Source organism: Mauremys reevesii, linkage group 3 (assembly GCF_016161935.1).
Source record: "Mauremys reevesii isolate NIE-2019 linkage group 3, ASM1616193v1, whole genome shotgun sequence".
Classification (NCBI taxonomy): domain Eukaryota; kingdom Metazoa; phylum Chordata; order Testudines; family Geoemydidae; genus Mauremys; species Mauremys reevesii.
This window is the reverse complement of record NC_052625.1, coordinates 14,753,580-14,777,166: the sequence shown is the minus strand read 5'-3', so window position 1 is coordinate 14,777,166 and position 23,587 is coordinate 14,753,580. Positions and strand designations below refer to the sequence as shown.

General features: G+C 41.6%; 1 protein-coding gene and 2 long non-coding RNA genes across 5 annotated transcripts in view; 1 reads left to right on the top strand and 2 right to left on the bottom strand.

Annotated features, from left to right (window-relative positions):
- The window catches only part of EHBP1 (EH domain binding protein 1), a 330,844-nt gene extending 330,353 nt beyond the window's left edge, over positions 1-491 (bottom strand). Inside the window, exon 1 of the mRNA XM_039528959.1 lies at positions 407-491. The gene's annotated coding sequence lies outside the window, so the exon portion shown is untranslated. The remainder of the gene's footprint in view (positions 1-406) is intronic.
- The window catches only part of LOC120400429, a 47,574-nt gene that overhangs the window by 539 nt on the left and 23,448 nt on the right, over positions 1-23,587 (top strand). For all 3 annotated transcript variants that reach the window (XR_005595799.1, XR_005595797.1, XR_005595798.1), the window contains exon 2: positions 10,929-11,134. This is a non-coding gene — a long non-coding RNA (uncharacterized LOC120400429). The remainder of the gene's footprint in view (positions 1-10,928; positions 11,135-23,587) is intronic.
- The window catches only part of LOC120400430, a 77,654-nt gene continuing 57,180 nt past the window's right edge, over positions 3,114-23,587 (bottom strand). The window contains exons 5-7 of the long non-coding RNA XR_005595800.1: positions 7,268-7,397; positions 5,332-5,439; positions 3,114-3,525 (exon numbers count right to left, since the gene is read on the bottom strand). This is a non-coding gene — a long non-coding RNA (uncharacterized LOC120400430). The remainder of the gene's footprint in view (positions 3,526-5,331; positions 5,440-7,267; positions 7,398-23,587) is intronic.

Here is a 23,587-nt window from a genome sequence, read left to right as displayed (position 1 = left end):
ACCCTGCCCCGGGCCCCCCTCTCTCACTGGGGGGACCCTCCCTCACACAGACCCTGCCTGGGGCCCGGGGACCCTCCCTCACACAGACCCTGCCCCGGGTCCCCCCCTCTCACTGGGGGGACGTTCCCTCACACAGACCCTGCCCCGGGCCCCCCTCTCTCACTGGGGGGACCCTCCCTCACACAGACCCTGCCTGGGGCCCGGGGACCCTCCCTCACACAGACCCTGCCCCCAGCCTCTCTCCCTCACAAGGGCGGGGAGACTCCCTGACACAGACCTTGCCCTGCCCCCCTTCACTGGGGAGGGAAAGCACCCTCACACAGACCCTGCCCCCTCCCCCCCCAGGGTAGGAGGTTAGGATCCATCATGCAAATATTGGGCAGAATTTAAAATTAATGCTTCCTACCACTTGACAGCAGGGATGCCAGACAGTTACAGCACTTATTTGGAGCCCTTATGGTTTGCAAGGTACCATCTTTGAAAGCAGTCACTAGAAGGATGCGGTAGCATTGCTTTGCTTTGGTGCTGCCTACTGAAGGGCTTGCCTACTTAAACTGATTTATTCCTTGCTTCAATCACTTTAACTTGTGTGGAATTAAGCTCAAGTAATTTAAGTGAGGGTTAAACCAGTTTAAGTGCATCTCCAGTAAGGGCTTGCACTAGTTTTAATTGGATTGATTTAAAATCAGAGTAGGTAAACTGGGATGAAGGATTGAATATAGTAAGTTTAGCACTCAGGCCAGTTTAATTTTCACTCTCAGTTTGGTTGACTTTCCTGATTTTATTGCAAGTCTCGTGATACTTGATATTTTACTTAAAGCCCCAGGTCCTGGAGATAAGTGATTATGTGAGATTTTTTTTTTTTTTGGTTAAAAAGTAAGTTTATGATTTTGCAGAAAAGCTTGAAAATGTGACTTATGTGTGTGCTCTAAAAGCTCAGAAACCAGAAGGCAAATGAAAAGAATGCAAAACTCTCTTTAGGAAAAAATCATGATTTTTTTCAAGTCAAACTCATGATTTTTGGAGCCCTGACTCATCATTTTTTAAATGTTGGGGTTCGCACTACTGCAGGGTTCCATCAAGTTTCAAAACATTAGTTCACCGTCTCTGCAAGAATCATATGCAAAGGAACACTTATGGTGACTAAGTTATATGAGAGTCTGCTCATAGAAAAGTTGGATTCAAGTCCTGAATTGTTTGAATGCATTGCCCTGTGTAAATTGCATTACCAGCTATAGTCAAGGCTCCAAGTGCTCTGTATCAAGCTTGACCTAAATTCTGCAGCCAGTTCTCCTACTTTGCTCTGGTGCAAATTACTGGAAATTCACTGTACATTTCAGGTAGGTTAAAAAAATGGAAAAATTGATATGAAAATGAATAATTAGCACAATATCTCTTGTTATTTAATTTAACATTAAATTCAGTTCAATTTATGTTGTCTCCAAACATTCCCTTTTCAATGTGCTGCACAATTTTATATAGGAGTAAGTCTTAAGCCTACTAGTCAACCACTTATGTAGCCAGGCCAGATACTGAATAGATATGCAGGGAGATGGGAGAAGAGGAGCTCCCACAACCCAAGTCCTGAATCAGCTACAGAGTTGCTCCATGGAAGCTGTTGAATCCTTATGGTTGCACTAGTCTTTGCAGGCTCTTCTTATTGCATCCACTAACTTGCAGGGTGGAACTCTACAGGAATCTATGTAACTAGTAAATATTCCTGTCCTGACCCCACTCTACCCATGCCCCTCCTTGACCTTTTCCTCTGTACAGTTGCACTATAGAGTCTCCCCACAATCACCAGCTGGACTGACGAGATTCTCTGTGGCCATGAAGGTTGCAATAGGATTTCCCTCATAGATAAGTGGTTTTGTGGGTGGAGAATGACTTTGCTATAAGAGGAGCTAACTATAGAGAGAGTACATTTGATGGTGGGTATTGGATTGCTAATTTTATCTTTATTGCTGACATTCCTGACTTACATACCAGTACAGTATTCCCCATTCCTTTCCTCCTCGCTCTCCTTTTTTTCCCCTAGGCAGGGCTTATAATTTACGAGAATCCAAGCTACCAGACAGTGTGATTTGACACTGAGTTTCTTCCCCATATTGCCCCATCCTGGAAAGAGGATCTTCATTGGCAATGAGTCTCCTTAGTATAGTGTACCATTGCTGGCATGTGGATATTGGATCAGCCTAGGAATTGCTGAGATATCACAGGACCCCCATAAATGCAGTTTTGAATAGTCCTTTGTGTTGATTTGATGCTAAAGTTGCCCCCACTCCGCACATTAGGAAAAGCAGATTTGCCGGACCTTACATTTATCTTCTTAAAGTTACACAGTGTCTAGCTAATTCCTAACGTGCAGCTTTGTCCAATATTTTTATTTTTCTCTCCAGACTCAGACAGGCCATCTCTCTCCAGTGGAATAAATGCAATGGATCCAATGGTTGTTCAGCACTTGTGTTTCAAACATCATTATTTATTAACATTTTCCATTTCCTCATTGCTTTTAGGTTCATATTTCACCAAGCCCACAGAAGTTAAAAGCACATGCATATTAGTCTCCTTTTCCCTGCTCAGTGTGGAGAGTTTTAACACACAGTAATAGGCATTTCTTACAAATTATTTAATTTCAATGTGTTGATTCGAGATTGACAACTTTATAACCTGTGAATGTTTAGAAAATGGAAAAAAAACCAAAAGTGATCTATTTGGAAGGCTGGGAGCTGCGATTATTAACTATGCAAATAGGGGCCTAGATCTTAGCTGCAACTGAGGAGCATGCAGAGTAAGTCAGGAGTTGGGAATTGGCAAAAGTGGCTTTAAGCCACCTTTGTGCCCCCAGAATCCTGGGCCAGCTCTGTATGGGCCCTATCCCCAGACATAAATTAGGGCAGCCAGCGATTAAGAGGTTCATGGCTACAGCACCCCCATGTCCTTTTCCCCTGGGCTCATCCCTACCTCTGCCACAGAGGAAGGGATCATGTAGGAGCCCTAATGTCAACTACATCACCAGAGGATCACTCTATACTGAGAAGATCCTATTATGGCTAACCATGCCAACTTTTAGGGCTCCTTTGTGCCAATGATGAAGTATGAAGCACAACTCTGAATCTGACCCAAAAATCTAAAGAAATAGTCACATTTTAATTTAAATGTTAGTTATTAAGATTGGATTATGTTACCAGCTTTATCACAGACAAAGGCTTCCCTCCACAAAGATTTGAAATTATCCTGTCCCTTGATTGGTCCTCTGGTCAGGTGTTTCTCAGGTTACTGAGCTTGTTAACCCTTTCCAGGTAAAAGAGACCTTAACCCTGATCTGTTTATTTATGACAATCATGAACATAAGAGCAAAACTAGTTACCCGAACTGTCCAATACTCACTTTTAAGGTCAGCAGCTGAATTTATAACTCACATTACCCCAAACAGGCTTTCTTGTAACAAACAAAGTGATGGGTCATCTTCACAATATCAAGTTCTCTCCTCTGCAGTGGGTCCCTTTATTGTTTTTTCCATGTCTGAACAATAATTTAATTAAAAACATTAACAGAAAATCAAATATACACATGATTAATAGGAACTTTAAAAAAAATATTCAAGAATATATGAATATGTATGCCACTGCGTTTTCTAGTTAAACTATATTCCTGTCAAAAATACTGCCTTTCGTAAGGAAGGTAAAGTCCAGGAAGGTATGTTTATATGTGTGTTTTGGCTATGCCCTCAGCTACAAAAGTTTTGTAACTGTTACATATGTTAAGTACAATTCTGAGAATTATTCTAAATCAGGGAGGAGCTTACAGAGGCAGACTGGAAATTTCCAGACCTTTAGGACGCCTTCCCATAAGCAACCAGCAACAGTTGCAGTCAAGGACACAAAAAGTCAGGGACTTCTAGCCTTCCCCAGCTGGCCAGACCCAGTGGGAACAGCCCAGGGCACCAGATCCAGCAGCCTTCCCCACCTGTATTCACATTTTATAGTTTTCTAGACTTAGACTCCTGATTCTTACTGGAAGAAAGAAGAGTTAGTTTCCGTATAGATCACAAGTCTAATACATTTCTCCTGTCCAAACAGAAAGGTTAGTTACTTTGCTCCTCTGTTATTCCCTGTTATGCTTTCAAGCTACACATCCTTTCTCTTGTCTGTCAACTCCCCTTCATCAGAATAACTAAAGATAGGTTGTTCAACAAGAAATAAATGACCTTTGCTAAAAATAGCTATAATAATAAACCTGTTTCATCATTCCTCTGTATATGAATGTGTATGAATGTTACTAAATAAACTACATTTATAAAAATTATTATAATATATGGGTTTGTACATTTTTATGAGGAGGTGTAATGTAGTTGAATGATATATACATGAGGCTGTGTCTTTCACTCTTACATATCGTACATTTTCATATTCATGCTTCTCACAGAAGCCCAATCTTGTATCATAAAAGTCAGTGAAAGACTTTGCATTAATTTCAGTGGGCACTGGATCACTTCCCAGATGCTGTTCCCTCATATAAGTCCCCTTGCACCAACTGATCAGTGCCACATATTTGGTATTGTTTTATCTCTTCTCAAATATGCTTTCATATAATACAATTGAATTAATTAAACAAAATCCTCATTACTCTTAATGGGTATCCAAATCATTGTATTAACTATTATACTATTACTGCTAGAGGTGAGGTGTGTTTATGTCTTGTCAGCAAATGTAATAGTATATGCTAGGATCTGCCAGACTGGACAAGTTTATTTCATGGGCATCCTGGTATAGAAGGAGGTTGTGACTGGATTTCCAGGGTGCAGCCTGGGCCTGTGGGACCGCTGTGCCCCCTTAACTCTCCAGCCTGGGCTGTCTCTCACAATGCTTTGCTAGTGACAAGCAGCAAACCCCTCCAGGCACTGTTATCACTCAGCACAACTGCATGTGGAGCCCCACAGCAGCTAGATTGTATGAATGCTCCCAGAGCCACTCATGAATCACACAGAGACAGGCATCAGCCAGATCCCTCCAGCTCCCAGTCTTGTACCTCAGGAATATACCTGGCAAGCAGTGCAAGTTTATTAATTGGTTCACCACTTCATCAATGGAAAGTGGATGTACACCAGCCATTGTAAACTTGAACAGATTTACCAAACAGTTCAAGCAAACTCACTGGTAAAGATAAAAATAAAACCAGTTTATTGACTACAAGATAGATCTTAAATGATTATAAGTGATAGGCAAAAAGTCAGAGTGGTTACCAAAAGAAAAGAAAACATAAGCATGCAGTCTAAACTCTCAACCCTGTTAGACTGGGCAACATCTAGATTAAGCAGTTTTTCCTCACCCCACTGGATATTGCAGTTCAAGTACACAGGTTTCACCCTTGAAACCTGAGCCAGTCCCCTCTGTTGGAGTCTTCAGTCTTCTCAGTGTCCTTGTGTAGGCCAAAAGCCTAAGGGGAAGAAATTGTCTCAAGTAAAATTATACTCTGTTTTGCTTATTTTGCTTTGTATTCCATTTTGCTAGCTTTAAATTAGTAAGAAGAAATTGTAGACTCATAGACTTTAAGGTCAGAAGGGACCATTATGATCATCTAGTCTGACCTCCTGCACAATGCAGGCCACGGAATCTCACTCATCCACTTCTATAACAAACCCCTAACCTATGTCTGAGTTATTGAAGTCCTCAAATTGTGGTTTGAAGACCTCAAGCTGCAGAGAATCTTCCAGCAAGTGACCAGTGCCCCATGCTGCAGAGAAAGGCAAAAAACCTCCAGGGCCTCTGCCAATCTGCCCTGGAGGAAAATTCCTTCCCGACACCAAATATGGCAGATCAGGCTCCAGCTACGGTAACACTTCCCATCACTTAGGTACATCAGGTAAGGCACATTCGGCAAATGTGCTAACAGCAGCACAATGCCACCGGCACCCAGGGCTGGCTTTAGGCCGATTGCCTGGAATCGGGCCCCACGCCTTAGGTGCCTTTTAAATTTTTTTTACTCAACCGGCGGCATTTCGGCAGTGGGGGAGGGTGTCCTTCAGTGCCGCAGAAGGCCCGGAGCGAGTGAAGGACCCCTGCTGCCGAAGACCTGGACCACCGCCAGGTATTCGAATCGGGCCCTGCAGTTCCTAAAGCTGGCCCTGCCGGCACCATCTCTCCAGATTTCAGGCCCTGGTGTAAGGATATTAAAGAAGGTTTATATTAAACATGGTTTATATGAAAAATGATGTATTGATTTATTGTTAGTTAATACTTTATAACTTAAGGTTTATGTTAGAAGTAAATTTGTGATTCCCAACATTTAGCCTCTAACCTGCAAGCCACCAGCTGTGTCTGTGTGAAGCCTGCTCAAAGAGATACTTGGTATAAAACTTGTTAAGCTCAAAGAAATACTTTGTATAAAACTTGTTAAACATTAATTATCTCTAAGTAAGCCAAAACAGTAGCTGTTATAGTATATAAATAGAGACCCCCACCCTCTGTAAGTTTTCATCTCACTTTATCTTTGCTTGTTAAAAGACAGGGAGTCTCACATAAATTGGTAACACCCCAAAAGGTAAAGAGACAGTGAACTAGATGTGATTAAGATAAAGAATGTATGTAAATGAGTGCCTAGTTTAAATAATGAATGAATGGTTAGGGAGTTACCAGCCTGAAGAATTCAGTGTCGGCTGAAGAAGATGTCAAGTGGGATCAACCAGATGACCCCCGGAGGGCAAACTGGAATCCACCCACCACACCTCAAAGGAAGGAAAAATAAAACATCTAATAACATGGAGCCAGCCATCTGCTGATTGATTTAGCAACAGCAGAATGAAGCAACTCCTATGAACTAACATAGGAGGGAAAAATCCCTATAAAACTGGACTCGAAAGAATAAGGACTTTAAGTCTATGGTTCTGCTGCCAGCCTCCAGGAGCATCAGATGCATCTGACACAGACTCGGCTCCATCCTCATGACCAAGATACCTGGCCAGTAACTTGGCATGAGCAAAGTCTAGGCTGGTAACTATAACATCTATACAGAACCTGAATGAATGATTGTGTGGATGAATATATGTGTGTGTGTATAAAGAATAAGTAGTAATAGAAATAAGTAGGAAAACATTGTCTTTTGTTTTGTTATGGTATTTACAATAAATGTGGCATCTTTGCCTTATCCCTCTTAATAAGATCCTGCTGGTTTTTATTGGTATAACACTGGAGCAGGAACAGCCAGCTTTATTCTCCAGGGCCAGAAGTAAGCTACATGAATATGTCCTTAATACCGCGTCTCTTACCTTGCTGGAATCTGGCGGGTTCAGGGGGGACTTCCTGGTTTGGATCGACAGGGGGCTCCGGGGTCAGAGTATCGAACTGCTCCCGGCTGATCATATTCACCTTCTTGAAGTTCTCAACTTCTTGCTTGATCTGCGAGTATTTGCATTAGTAAAGGAAAAAAATGGTTCTAAGTTTATTCTTTACTAATTGTGTTAATTGTTTATAAAAGAATAAAAGTTTTATGGCTGTAATTGCCTTATTTACTGTTTGGTGTAAATAAAAAAAAACCCAGCTGGGCCAAATGGTCAAAAAGGGAGTGGAAAAGTCGAGAGGCACCAACTTTCACCCAAATGGCAGATTGACAACCCGAAAGCAAAGGCATACACCCCAAAAACAAAATAAAAAGTAAAGCCAAAAAAACAAAATAAGAAACAGCTGCAAATAACACCCAGTAAAAACGCAAATAATGCTGATTAAAACAATCTTGAACAGCTCCAGTGTAACAGAGCAAGATCCAAAAACTTGTATAAAAACTTATTACTATAAGACAAGGGTGTATTGCCATGGGACTTTGGGTTCGTTTTCCATCAACATCAGAGCTTTGAACCAACTTCTGGCGCTAGTGAGTGCTCGCATCCCCTCGGCCCCCTCCTGCCTCTGCCCCAGCCCCAGCCCCGCCCCATTCAAACCCCTTCCCCAAAGTCCCTGCCACAACTCTGCCCCCTCTCTGCCCCATTGGACCCCTTTCCCAAATCCCCACTGCATCCCCACTCCCTCCCACAGCTTGTTACGCCACGAAACAGCTGTTTCACAGCAGCAAGCACTGAGAGAAGCAGGGACGGCGCGCTCAGGGGAGGAGGCGGAGGCAAGGGTGAGCTGCGGCGGGGGGCGCTTGGCTGCCAGTGGGTGCAGAGCACCCACCAATTTTTCTCCATAGGTTCTCTAGCCCCGGAGCACCCACAGAGTCGGCGCCTATGCTTCGAACACATTCGACAAAGCCCAGCTCCCCCCTCCCTCATGTGCAGTTTCAGCTGGCCAGTAGAACTGACCAAGCAATACTAACAACTGAGATCTAGCTGCAGAACCTTTTGGTGTGTGTGTGCGCTGTGACTGAATGCCTACGCTAACTGTTGTATCTTCAGTAAATGCGGCATATTGCCTTTTCCCCTGAAAAAGATCCTGTGTGCTTCTTATAAGCATAACACTTGTTGCTTGCAGCATAGGTGGGGAGGGAGAAAAGGCGAAGCACGGGGCCACTGTGTTCTGTTTTATACCCTTAGTCCATGTGCTTGGAGAATACAAGTCCAGGCATGTCTGGTGGGCATTGCTGAGTCACCAGGCAAGATTGAGCAATTCCCCTGGTGTGGCCCTGTGCAAGTGAGTCATTGCATTGTAGCTCCCTTGCTGGACAATGGCTGGTGAAGTCTGTTCAGCACCCACCTGTGCGTTGGTTACCTCTCTTGTCATAGTCTCTGGAGAGCTAGTATCTGGGCACTTCCCAAACCCACAGCATATTTTAGTGAAAACCATACAACACAATTTTTAGAATTTTTATATGCATTAATGATACACATATTTAGACAGAACAATGGGTTTCAGCAGATCATAACCTTTCCCACTAGACCTCACATGGCATGCTTTATATGAAATACCACAGTTATATACAGATGATGAATATGGGGGTTAGAGGGCGTTCCCCCGAGGTATAGAGTGTCACAGAGGTTATGTAGCCCAGCTAGATCCATCCTAACTCTGTAGCCAGTGTTTCTACCCTGTATCAACTCTTCATGCCAGATCCCAGCCAAAGGAGCTGGGCTGCACTTGTAACAGATTATCAGTGGGAGGAAGAGTTCCCCCCTTCAGGCCACAGAGCCATTTTCCTCACCTTACTGACAGAACTACCCCTCCATGCCTCTTGCACCAACCCACCAGAAACAGAGGACTGCACAGGATTTGCACAACATTGGAGACTCTTGTCCAGCTCTTGTGTTTCCCAAGGGCCTAACGAGCCTAGTCTTGCCAACCCCAAATGATCAACAATCATAAGTGAGGCTCACCAAAAATCACGGATTGTCTTTAAAAATCATGAGATTATGTAAAAATAATAGATTTGGTGTTCTTTTTATTTGCTTTCTGCTCTTTGAGTCTTTAGGGTGCACTGAGGTCACATTTTGAAGCTTTCTCCACAGCCACAAGGGCTAGAAACCTACTTTTTCTCTAAGAATGAAGACTGAAATCATCACATATCCACTTGACTCCATGAGACTCATGACAAAATCATGAGAGTTGGTAGAACTGCAAGTCTTTCTCCCATCTACATGCTGCTATGAGGGCACTACACCACACGAAGTGCACAGCCCCCCATCCCACCTCTCCCTCTCTGCACAGCAGAATCATATAAGTCAGGGGTAGGCAACCTATGGCACAGATGCCGAAGGCGGCACGCAAGCTGATTTTCAGTGGCACTCACACTGCCCGGGTCCTGGCCACCAGTCCGGGAGGCTCTGCATTTTAATTTAATTTTAAATGAAGCTTCTTAAACATTTTAAAAACCTTATTTACTTTACATACAACAATAGTTTAGTTCTATATTATAGACTTATAAAAAGAGACCTTCTAAAAATGTTAAAATGTATTACTGGCACATGAAACCTTAAATTAGAGTGAATAAATGAAGACTCAGCACACCATTTCAGAAAGGTTGCCGACCCCTGATATAAGTCCTGCTGCCAGGGGATCATCTGTAGTAAAAGGAGCAAGATTTGTCCCATAGACCCTTTTTAGAGCAGATTTGAGTTAAAACTTCTGTACCTACCTTTGCTTATCCTTTCCAATTACCGGTAAATAAGTAAATACGTATATAATGATATACATATAACTTATATGTAAATACATTCCTCCTGAACTGCTTTAAGACATTGGCTCTCTGTATTTTTCCAGGAGCCTCAGGGGCATGACTCATACATGTGAAATTGAGCAGATTTAATACACAGTTGCTGCCTATGGAGACTAGAAAAAGGTATTGAACGCTGAAACCTATAGAACCTAGACTGTAGGCAGCACTTCTGTATTCTGGAGCAGAGTTGCTGCAAGCTGCATTATTGAATCCCATATGAAGGCCACCCTGCCTCCAGGTCTGGCCTTTTCTTAGCTTATTTTGTACTCTCTTACTCACTTTCTTGATCTTTAGCCTGTCAAACTCTGAAGTAGTTATGTGCCATTCACCTTCTGACACCACTGAGAATTATGTATACCTCAATAATGGCCCCTGTTAATTTTTTTCCCTAAAGAAATCAAACCTGAAGTTCCTATATACTTTGCATAGATAATTACTCTTGCTTATTGTCTTCTGTACATTTTCAATTCTTCAGTACCCTTCCTGTGTGATCTCATCAGCTTTTTGTGCTGTGTTATCATGATCTCATAATATATCCTGCAGAATTAATGAAGTTAACTATGCCTTTTTTCCCCCTAAATTGTTACCAAGTAGCCCAAGTGCTAATGTAATTTAGGCTGCCATTCAGGAATAATGATCTTCATGTGATATCATCAGGAGCATCTCACTTTTTCTCATTGATTTAATACTTTTTTTAAACAGTTCCCTTAAGTTTCTAATATGGTCTCTCTTATTTGTAACATACTACTATTTTTATGATCTCATTACTATTTTGACTATCACAGATGCTTCACAGAGAGACTCCAAAGAGACCAGGCAGGTGTTAAGACAAGGTAAAGAGATGAAGTGACCTAGTGGCTAGAATTTGGAGAGAAAGTTCCAGATATATGTGGTAGCATAAGTAGAAAAGTGGCAGCCTCCCTCTGCAGCTATGAAGTCACAAGAAGCAGCCCAGTTTGTGTGAGCAGACGGGGGAGTTGCTGGACATGAGGTAAGAGAAATGGAGCAAGTGCCCAGAGAGATTTCTCACTCACCCACACTAGTTCTACACCAAACTACAGTTGGCAATTTGAATTTGTAACTTTCTGGCTAACCTGCTATATAGCATATCTTTTCTTGCAAGCCTTTGAGGAGGTTGTAGGTTCAAAGATAGAGGGGTTGAAGATTGAAGGACAATTTAGGAAGGGTCTTATGAGATGGTTGCATACAGTGCCTTTTATTTTCCTTCCATGGAAGAGTTTTAACTGGAAAATGTGTAATTGAAAGTATGATTAATCAAAGTATCATACTGAAAATATTTAAGATCTTCTAACTGTTTCTAAATTTTTGGAGGAGACTCGAGCTCTTAATAGGTGCCAGAGAAATCATAAAAATATAATACAGCAACCTCCAAAGCTTATACAGAAAGTCAGTCTCTCCTAAACATACTATTGTATATTTTCCTTAAAGAGAATGCCCCATTAACTTTGGATCTAACACATCAGTTATCCATACAATATATTATTAACAGAGGTATACTTCCTAGGAACAGATATATTAAGAATGCCCCAAACATCATATTCTTGGGGTTCATAGATCAAATCTTAGACCTTCCTGGAAACCTATCTAGAGAAAATTACCCGTCAAATGTGATAAGGCCCAAACTAATATAAGAACTGCAACTGCCAACAGTCTAAGAGAAGTTTACATCTTACTATTCATTCACACATCAAGAACCCTGAATTGCATATAATAAAAGATCATAGTCTGAGGAAACAGAATTTAAATAAAGCACATGGAACTGTGTAAAAGTGTAAGGCCCCGATCCTATGGATGTGTGAAACCATATGTACATGAGTGAACTTATACCCATATGTATAAAATTACTCATGTACGTAAGTGTTTGCAGGACCTAAAATCTTTGAGAGGTGTGAGATGGTGCAGGAGAAGAGAAACCTTCTAATACTGAAAGAACAGGCAAGTGCACTATTAAAATGTTTTTATATTGACCATAAAGCTTTTATCCATTCATGCATTTTAAGTCTCCTAGACTACCTGGGTTTGTTAAACATTTCTAATTCAGCTGTAAAGGAAAATATTACACCCAATTTACATATCTATAGACCAGGACTACTGCACCTTGGTATGTCCATCTTAATGCATAAATCATTTAAAAGGCTTGTAAGTTATTTTTAACTGAGTTTAGCATTATAAGTTGTCATCAAATAATATAATTTGGTTACTCAAGGTTAACAAATTGGAGATACAATCTAATCTCCTTGGGAACATATTAGCATGTTAAATTCTCACAGTCAGAAAATACTGGGAGATAATTGCTTGGGAGTCCCTATATGCAGCATTGTATGCTGTAGCTTCATACATATACATTTTGTAAGTTTCCCTACCAGGTTCTCTGTAGACTATACAGCACCACAGGCAGAGAAGTACCTTTTCCAAATGTCATTAGTGCAACGGTGAAAACAGCACTCTAATGCCTATGCTGTGGAAGTGCAGGCTGAATTCCTTCTGGTGATCAATCATTAAGCACTTTCAATAGATAAACCAACATTCCTTACAAACCAAAGCTCTTCATACAATATATTGTTGGCATTCACATCCACTAGAAGAAATACAAAGAGAAATCAATTCATGTAGTGCTTCTTTCAGTTAAACATAGAATACAGCCAACCTTCCTACATCAGTACAAGAGTAGCTCAAAGAACTTGGGCATGATGCTGCCGTCCTTTCACAGATGAGAAGTCTCATTGACAGGACTGGGCCATTTGAAAACACATTTGGAATGGAAAAGGTGTATTATACACCTAAAAGTAAAGACCTGGATTCTCAGATGTGATTAATATCCCACTGTACATATCTTGGGGAGTGAGTGTGGTTCTCTGTTCCTAGAACCACTTCTACACCACCCCTGGCCACAGCATAATTTAAAACAAAGTTCAGGGCATGCCTCTATGACCTTCACAAGTCAGTATGCCAGCCTTGCTCTATCCTCACTTGCACACTTTTGACATACCTGGTGTGGGAGCTGGCTATGCTGAGGAACACCAAATAGAGAGCCCCACACATCCAGGGAATCCCCAGCTTGGGAGATCTGCTGGGTATATGGCTTCTTTGTACCAATGAATTCAATTCCTTCCTGTGATTCAACAGTTCAGATGGTCATTTGCATTTTGTCTCTTTTTGCATAGTTTTCGGAGTCTTCTCATTGACTCTTCACATGGGCTCAGAACTCTGTTGGTGCTAGAGAGCAGCAATCAAGAGGAAATTGCTTTAGTTTTTCCATTTCCTCAATGGCATTTTACTGGAGCAACTAATTGACTGGTAATGCAGGTTTAGGCTTTAATTTTTAATTGTTAAAGGTTTTGGGGGCTTGGGAAAGGGTCATTCAGCCCCTTAGAAGTCCAGCCATATTATGATAATTGCAAGCACTGTGAATGTGCCTCTATCTAATGGCAGACTTTTCCCAATATTCAACTGCTGCACACAAAGACAAACTGTAATCACAATTGCTACAAATTACTGCTATTCTTCTCTGACCTGACTTCTGCAATTCAACAAAAGAGAGAGATCCTTAACGTATATAAAGCTTGATGATGGCATCTCTACCTCTTTGTTCCTGGATCATCCATGCTATCAAAATGTTTCAGTTTGGAACACAACAAGTATATCAAACATTCTGGCAAAAACTGAGGAGAAAGACAAGTCAATGATGCTGAGAAAAAAGTATCAGAGATAGATTAGTTTGTCTGACAGTCATTTTTTGTGCTTTGTTTTTTAACACAAGAGCCCTTCAATGCATATTGAATTTACTTATAGTATGAATAAACTTCTTCTGTCTATAGTACTGTTCTGTAAAGGGTGCAGTTTTAGGAAAAACAGTGATCACTTATATCTGGCACCTACCCATTAAGTGCCCACAAAGAGCCTTTGGACACTTATCTTGCTGCACATTTTGCTTCCTGATTATTTTATACTTGAATGTGTCCTTATGGAAATAATACATAGATCATTTGCTGTGCTTCTCATTTTTGCAATCAGCTTTTTCTTCAAGAACCATGCAGCATAGATTTCAGATTGTGTTTCATTGTCATCTGATGTTTACGATGTAAACAAAGTAGGAAAAAACCCTCCCTCTGGAATGTATATCCACATTGACAGTGTTCAGACGTTGTGCTTAATATCTGCCAGGGAATTTGGCACAAGCACTACATCAGCTAGCAGTAATTTGAAACAAAATCCTATCCTCCCTGGTGCACCAAACCGTACTAGTTACAACAGACATTGACAACTGCTGTTGAACACAATTTTTTCTTAACAGCAGATGATGTTTGACATCTGTTTTTAATATAGCCACACTTTGCACATTGTGGTTTTCCAGTGTATATAGGAATGATAATCCCTGAACCAATGCAGGCCTTAGGTTATATAATTACATTTGATGTACTGACTACAACTCCTCTCCAGAGTCTTTGCAAAATATATAGCAAAAGCATACTTTGAATCTTTCACACATTCATCATCCAGCCTTTTCCCAATTCCAATATCTATGTGGGTCTCTCAGTGATCAGACCTCACACCCCCGAGACTATCAGCATCACTTCTTATCCTGATACCAGTGGAGTCCATAGCAGCGATGACTTTGATTGGGTTGTATATGTAACTGGCCAGATCCTGGCCTGTTTTTGCCTTCTTTGTGCAACATTGACAGCACGAAGAAGACAGAAAGCCAGTTTAACTATCTTGCTGGGGCTTCCTTGGTATAAGGAAATTCCCAGGGAGTGTTATGAGCAGGCACACCTCCACCAGCCTTGACATAGAGGGGGTGGCCAGAGCACTGCTGTGTTCCAGCAATCCCTGGCTGTCGGAATAGCCCCAGAGAGTATGTCTACACCACAAAGGAAAACCTGTGGTGGCTGACCCATGCCAGCTGACTTGGGCTTGCGGGGCTTGGGCTGTGGGACTGTTTCACTGCTGTGTAGACTTCCAGGCTCAGGCTGAAGCCTGGGCTCTCGGACCCTGCAGGGTGGGAGGTTCCTGGAGCTTGAGCTCTAGCCTGAGCCCGGAAGTCTACATAGCAATGAAACAGCCCAATTCCCAAAAGCCTGAATCGGCTGGCACGGGCCAGCCACAGGTTTTTCTTTGCTGTGTAGACATACCCATAGGGACCATTGTATCTGGTGCTACTCAGAGCTACTCAGTCCTGGGATCTGGCTCTCTGACACTAAGCATCCCTGTATTCACACCCGACTCACTATTGTAATAATCTTTGTACAAAATATACCTTGTGAGGTATCATTTGAAAACTAATAACTCACTGATCATTAATATTCTTGTGTGATGTATGCATGTGAGGTGTATTAAGAGTTATGATATATGCTGAAATGATTACTACAATGTGTTTAAATCAGGCATGCCCAGGGGTTGGTAAGCAGGTCTACCCCAGACAAGGAATGTGTTTTCCACACCTGGGAGTTACTTCCAAAGTACTTTGAAAGACCATGAAAATGTATTTACATATCAACCCATCAAGCTAACAAGAGGTGGAGGCAAATCTCACACTAACAAGTGGGGGAGAAGACAGCATGGTGTCTACAACCAGCTGGAGAGAAAAGCTTGGTCTGAGTTTTACTTTTCAAAGAATGCATTGCAAAGGTTTGCTTGTCTATGAAGACAGAGGGCAGAATCTCAAGTGATAAGCAATTGAATCAACTAATTGTATATAATATTACTGCAGGGGTTCTCAGACTTTTGTACTGGTGACCCCTTTCACACAACAAGCCTCTGAGTGCGACCCCACCCCTTATCCATTAAAAACACCTTTTTATATATTTAACACCATTATAAATGCTGGAGGCAAAGCGAGGTTTGGGGTGGAGGCTGACAGCTTGCGACTCCCCATGTAATAACCTTGCGACTCCCAGTTTGAGAACCCCTGAATTACTGTATTATAAAGAGTGAGATCTTGCCTGAAAGCTAATGACACATTGGTGAATAATATCATTGTGAAACGTATGTATTAACACTATAAAAGGAATTATGTATACATATTGCTATTAGGCTGTACAGTCTGCCCAAACAGGAGTGAATATCACAGCTATCTACCTTTCTTCTATGTATATTAACTATGGTGGAATCAGAAACAATGGAAGCCCCATTCACATGGAAAACATAAAGAGGGCTGGGAAGCCCACAGGAAGGGAAGAAGAATATGAGGTCATCCTTCCGCTTGAAACAAGTTAATTTGATTTAGGAAGAAACGAAACCAAAGATAGAACCATCTTTGGCATCCATCACTAGACAGACACAAGGGAACTGAACTCTTACAAGCTGAGAAAGATGGGTCCTTCAACCAAGGGGTGGGGGTGGGGTGGGCCTGAAGTCTCTGGAACTGAATATAGATGGGAAACCTGCTTAGGCAAAGATCTTTCACCTAAGAAGACAAGGGAAGCAGGGCTGGCTCCAGGCACCAGCATTCCAAGCAGGTGCTTGGGGCGGCAATCTGCAAGGGGCGGCAGTCTGTGTGTTTTTGCGGCCCCAAGCAGCGCACCAAACTGCCGCCGCGGATGGTGGGGGCAGTCTGTGTGCCATTAGGGCGGCATGCGCATTTCCACAGCTACGGCAATTCGGTGGCAGCTTCTGTCTTCAGCTGCCCGCAGCGGCAATTCGGCGCGCTGCTTGGGGCGGCAAAACCAGTAGAGCCGGCCCTGAAGGGAAGCCAGCACCTTGTACTTTTGTGGAAGGTCCTGACAATGGGAAAGTCAGCCCTGGCTGGGAAAAAGAATGACTGGTGAGAGAAACCATCCCAAACAAAGCCTGTATCTTGATACATTAAGTTTTCAATTTTTAGATGCGTTTTCACTTTTGTTTTACTTGTAACCCTTTCTAACTTTATTCTTTTTACTAGGCATCATTTAACCTATGTCTTATAGTTAATAAATTGGTTTTATTCTTACTATAAACCAATTCAGTGCTGTGTTTAAGGGAAAGGTTTGTCATGAGGTCTACAAACCTTATATTGAACATAGACAGAAGAGGGAGGAGAACCTCTCCCCATGTCGACTCCGCTACCGCCATTCGTGTTGGTGGAGTTCCGGAGTCGACAGGAGCGCGTTCGGGGATCGATATATCGCGTCTAGATGAGACGCGATATAGTGATCCCCGAGAAATCGATTGCTACCCGCCGATACGTCCGGTAGTGAAGACGTACCCTAAGTGAATGAGACTTGGGTCTATTCCAAGATCTGCCAAAAATGACCTGTGCAACTTCTCTGTTATCTTACCCGCAAAATGTGGGGGTAATGACACTTGCCTGTCTTCTGAGGTAGAGCTATGAAGTTTTGTTCAGTGATAAGGTTTCTGAAGTGCACAATTTCACTAATACCATCAACTGAAGAGATAAGACATGAACTTATGCTTGTGGCGATTCCCAGCCAGTTTACCTTTCCTCAGACTAAAGGGCACCTCAAGAAGATTTGGAAGCATACACCATGCAGTTGGAACATTCAGAACATTAAAGGACAAGTGTTAAATAAATTCTACTGTGTATGTGCAAATTATGTTTTTCAGAGGGTTATAACTGACTCAAGTCTGGATGGATTTTCATGGTGCAGCAAGCTATACTCTGAACCCAAGACTATCCCGTTGCAACATTTCAGGTTCCTGCTCCAAACTCCTAAGGTGGTAGAGCTGTTCTTAACAGCCTTTTTTGGTTTGGTTTTGTTAACATTGACAAAACTACTGATTTTTCCTGACCTCATTACTGGAAATAGTTGAATTGTTTCTGATTAAACTCCCCACCCGACACACACACACATAAATGTTCAACCTGAAGCAGAATCATGGAACCAAGCTTGAAAAAATTTGGCCCAAAGAATTAAAATTTGGCAAAGTTAAATGCAACCGAAAAAAGGGGCTACAATGGAAATTGTCAAGTAACCTTAACATTATGCATCACAGCATGTCCACCTACAACACCAGACACAGTTACCCTCTTCGCCTGCTTCAGAATCATTATGCATTTCTCACTCTATGATAGCATCACATTCAGTGAGACTAAAATAAAACCCCAGAGTAGCATAACACCACTGTTAGAAAAGCAGTAATGTAGTTTACTGATTGGTCCAAGAAGAGCCAAGAACAGCTTAAATTCTTTAGCCAGTGGTCTTAACAATGAAGGACACAGACAATTATTATGCATGTCACCTAACTGATTGTTTCTGTGTAAAGGCAACTCAACAAATTATTGCTGTCCCATAAAGAATGACAATAATATCTATTTGAAAAAAAAATCCATAACAAGATGTAGACTAATGCTACATAAATTTGATTTTTATAGATGAAGTCTTGGTGGAAAATCAAGATTTTATTAGAGACATGGACAATCACATTACACTTTTATATTATATAAAGAATTCACTATTGAATCAAGAAAATTGATCACAGGAAAATTTTCCTCCATAACACCCATCAACTCTAAGTGCATATCCCATAGCTTCTCTAGTACTTCATCGTGTAATCTAATAGCTAGATGCTCCCTTAATTCCTGTGTTTTATTCATAGAAAATCTGAAAAAAATACATAAGGAACCATTAAAACTAGTGAAAAAGCTCATAGCTTTGTAAATGGTGGCTCTAAGTAAATTTCTTGAGGAATGTGGAAAAAAGGAAGCAGATTTGCCATGCATCTGGAATGGCGAAACATTACTTCACTTCTGTGGATTTAATAAAATCTGACTTTCCATCAAGCTTTAATTTAGGAAAACCATAATTTTTCAAGACCTCAAGGCTCATAACAAACTGGTATACCGCCTATAAAAACAGCTACAACAGACTTAGGATCAAATTGCCTGAAGACTGTGAGCCTGATTTTGAAATGATGAGTAAGTGAATGAAGAAAATTACTTCCACACGTGGAAAGGGACAGGTCTCCCCCCCCACCACTTCCAACCAAAAGCATGGTAAAGCAAGCACTCTGTACATCTTACATGCAGATGCACTAAATACAAAGTGACGCTATGGAGATGATGTGTAATCTGGATCTGTCAACAGATGTAGATTAAGACTAAATGGTGTCCAGATCCCCCCCAGTTTCAGGATGCCATCTTGTAATTTCTCACAAGACCAGAGACAAATGCTGCCAGGTCTTTGAACTGAGCTCAGTGGTACCTACTTTATGGCAGAGGGAGCTAGGCAAACCCTGTTCTCTACACAAAAGAATGCAGAGGTGACTCTCTCATATTTTAAAGTGTTCCCCAAACTTATTTATTTCTATTTAGCTACGTAATAATACGATTGACTTTATATATTACTAATTTCTAGGACCAGATCCTAAGCTGATATAAAGGCAAAGCTCCATTGACTTCAACTTTAACTGAAGTTAGGCTCCCCACTAGGCGTCAACTCGACCAGCTAGCACATGTTAAAGTATACACTGCATTCTTTACATGACACTCTTACAAGGTATTAGTTAAAACATGTTAGCTAACTCCTTTTTCTAACATCACATCTTTAAATCCGTGTCATCCTCTATCTCCCTTTGTTACATTTTCAAACAAGAACCTTTGTGCTTTATCCCATGTGACCCCTCTCGCTTGGGAGAAGCTCCCAATAAACATCTACAAAACAAATTCATTATCTTCCTTCAAAACCCTCTTAAGGCTCTTTGCTGTGACAACAGTGAGGCTGCAGGTGTGCATAGACCACAGCCTGTCATGCTGACCAACATTGTTTCATTATTTGCTTGTACCTGTTGGTCAGTCTGCATCCATCTGTTGTCGCTTGTCTTACACTTAATCAACGCTGAAAAGTTATATTGGCATAGCTACATTGATCGGGAGGGAGGGGGGGAACCACATCCCTGACCAACGTAGCTATGCTAATATAATCCTCAGTATAGACCCAGCTACACCAACAGAAAAACCCTTCTGTCAATGTAAGCTGCATCTACACTGCAGACTATGCTGGAGTAGTCTCCACAATGGAGACATACCTTAGATCAGTAGTTTTCAAACTTTTTAGGCTGTGTACCCTCTTCCAAATAATGTAGTCTACCACATACCCCCATCTGAGATAGGCAGAGGTGACATCTTGTGGGGAGATGCAAGGTTGCAGGCCCCCCTTAGATTTCTGGCTTCCGTTTAGCAACAGCTTCTAGAGGTTTTCAAACTGTGGGGTGTGCCTCCCCAATGGGGCATGGAGGAACATTCAGGAGGGGAGCAGCAATGCCAGGCAGCTTGGGCCAGCCCTGCATGGTGGAGCTGTGGGAGAGAGTGCCACCTCCACCTTCCCCCGACTCACCTCAGCAGGCCACCCAGCCTGTTTGGGTTGGGGAGGGTGCAACTAAACATTGTAACTCAAAGGGGAAGGGCTCAGCTCAAAAAATTTGAAAACAACTTTTTAAACTGAGCCCCTCGCCCCCTTTGAGTTACAATTTTTGGTTGCACCCTGTGACGTTCCCCTAGTGTTATCTGGACCAGTGATCTGCTAGGTGACTCCAATCCTCTACTGTGGGAGCCAGCCTTACCCTGCTCTGGCATGTAAGCTGCTCCTTGGGTTGAGCAAACGAATGACACTAGCCAATATCTCTGGTCCCAGACACAACCCTAGGAACCTCCATCTTGCAGTGTCCAGTTATGCCCGCTGGATGCTGCAAGCTTATATGAATTCATCAATTTAATAAAGAAATTGATATGTACTAGGGCTTGTTATCCCAAGGGGAGTCTCTGACACACTTCAAACCAAACACACTGCTTCAGGTAGAATAAACAAACAGAGTTATTAACTACAAAGGTAGATTTTAAGTGATATTAAGTGATAGGCAAAAAGTCAGAGTGATTACCAAAATCAAATAAAATATAATCACGCAGTCTAAACTCTCAACCCTATTAGACTGGGTAACATCTAGATTAAGCAGTATTTATCACCCCACTGGATATTGCAGTCCTTAATATACAGGTTTGTTCCTCAGACCTGGGCCAATCTCCTCTGTTGGAGTCTCGTCTTCTTCTCAGTGTCTTAGTTGCTTGCAGTGAAGGTGGGGACAGGAGAAGGGCACAGTATGTGTCCCCTCTGTCTGTTTTATACCCTCAGTCCATGTGCTTGGGGAGCACAAGTTGAGGCATGTATGCGGGGCATTGCTGAGTCTCGCCAAGCAAGGTTCAGCAATTCCCCTGGCCTCATGCAGTCATTGCATGACCCAGGTGAGTCATTGCATTGTAGCTCCCTTGCTGGACAATGGCTGTTTATGGGCTGTTAGTTACTTTCCTTGCTGTTGCCTCTGGGGAGCTAATATCTGGCTGATTCCGCAACTCACCGCATGTTTCAGTGACCACCATACAACACAATTCTCATCACTTCATATGCATTAATGATACACATATATAGATAAATGACTTTCAGCAGATCATAACCTTTCCCCGATACCTTACACGGCATGCTTTATATCTAAAATCCCAATTATATGAAAATGAGGAATATCAGGGTTACAGTATGCTCCCCCAGGGTATAGAATGTCACACACCCCTCCCCCAAATTCAGACAGGCTGGGGTAGAGGTGGAGTTCCCTCCCCGAGTCCCCACCCTGTGGGAGCCGCCCGGCATCACCACTCACCCCCCGAATGTTCTTCCGCACCCTGGTAGGGGGTGTGCCCCGCCGTTTGAAAACTTCTTATTCTGAGTCGCACAGCAGGAAGGAAATGTACACCAATGAGGCTGCAGTTTTAATTGAAAGGAGATTAAATGTTGATTAGATTGCCAAGTCTTATTAAATAAAATGCGTTGTCTGCCATTACAAGATTTTTCTCCCATCCCCCCCGATGAGAGCTCACACACACCAGTTTGTAACCCACTGCCTTAGATTGTAAGTTTCATGGGGGAGCACCTGTCTGTCTGTTCTGTCTTTGTCCAGGGACTAGCACAATAGGGTCCTGATCCATGGCTGGGAGTCCTAAGCGTTATGATAATGCAAATAAGAAATAATAATAATTGTAAAAGATAATCCCTATGAGAAGAGGCACCGTGTAAACCCAGCCTTACCCAGAGCCCTCCTTCAATGGAACGAGATAATGTGCCACTTTTAACAGCTTATGGGAGAGAGCCAGCAGTGTTTACATGCAATTTTGATTTAAATTAACCAGTGCAGGAAAGTAAAATAATGCCAGGGCACTATGAGAGCTGCTCATTGGCTGGCCCAAATGGTTGTTTAACTGGCTGTCAAGGTGTATCTTGTCCACTTGGTTGAGGGCTTTGTGGTACAGTGTTCAGTCCCTGCTAAAGAACTTCCTAGAGCTCCCAGTCTCAATCACTGAGATACTTAAAATAAACAAAGCCAAAGGTGAATTTTAATATTCTACCACGCCATATGCATGCAATTATGATTAATCCCCTGGGCTCTGATAAGTGTTGTGTAATGTTTTACCATGTCTTTTCCCCCCATTGACTCAATAGTATATTTGTATATTTTCTCTTTGCAGCTGAAAGGAGCAATAAGACATGTAATATAAGCCTGTAATAAAATTTGCTATATGTAATATATGGAGTGTTACAAATTAGGAGATATGATGTCATGGTTTTTTATTTTTGGAAAGTCAGGAAAACATAATCTACATTCCAGTGAACCCTTTAGGGTCTTAACATACTTGTTTATATATTAAAATATGTCAAAATTATATGGAGTATGATTTTGCATCATTTCCATTACATTATGATAAGATAGTTAGTATGTATAATTTTTAATGCACTGAATTATTACAGAAAGAATTAGCATGCTAAGTAAGAGGCTTTCCATTAAAATATATCCACTTTATATTTTAAATGTTGATATTAACTAACAGCATTGTTTAAATACTGCAAATACAGGTTGGTTCAGGGAAAAGAAATTCAATTTTCTTTTGCAAGAGGTATATCACTAATAATGAATCCAGACACATAATATTAAATGCAGTATTCCCAGATGTCTGGGATAAAGGCAAGGATATTAAGCTGTGCCAATCTGAATGAAAAATTCCAAAAGAGTACTGCATGCTTGAGATTTTAAAACTCATGGAAACATCCAGCAAAATCATTGTCCTCTTTTGAAGATTCTATTAAAAACTGGTTTTAATTAATGCAAACCAATATTACATTCAGAGCATACCGCACTCTGAGTTTTCTCCAGATCAGGGAGAGTCAGCAACTCAGCAAATGCTTTTTTTTTTTTTTGGAAAAAACACATACACACAGGATTTTATTCCCTTTTTTGGATACTAATATGCAACCAATTATAAACTGAGCTGAAGCACTGGATAATTTCCTGTTTGAATGCCAAGCAGCTCCTGCATTATATCAGTATGTGTGATAGCACTGACACCAACAGAGTCTGTGACAATTTTTAGTAACAACTTGTAAACTATTTCTCAGAAGTTTATAAAAATGCTTAACAAAGTGGGAAAGTTGTAGCAAACAACATTCCA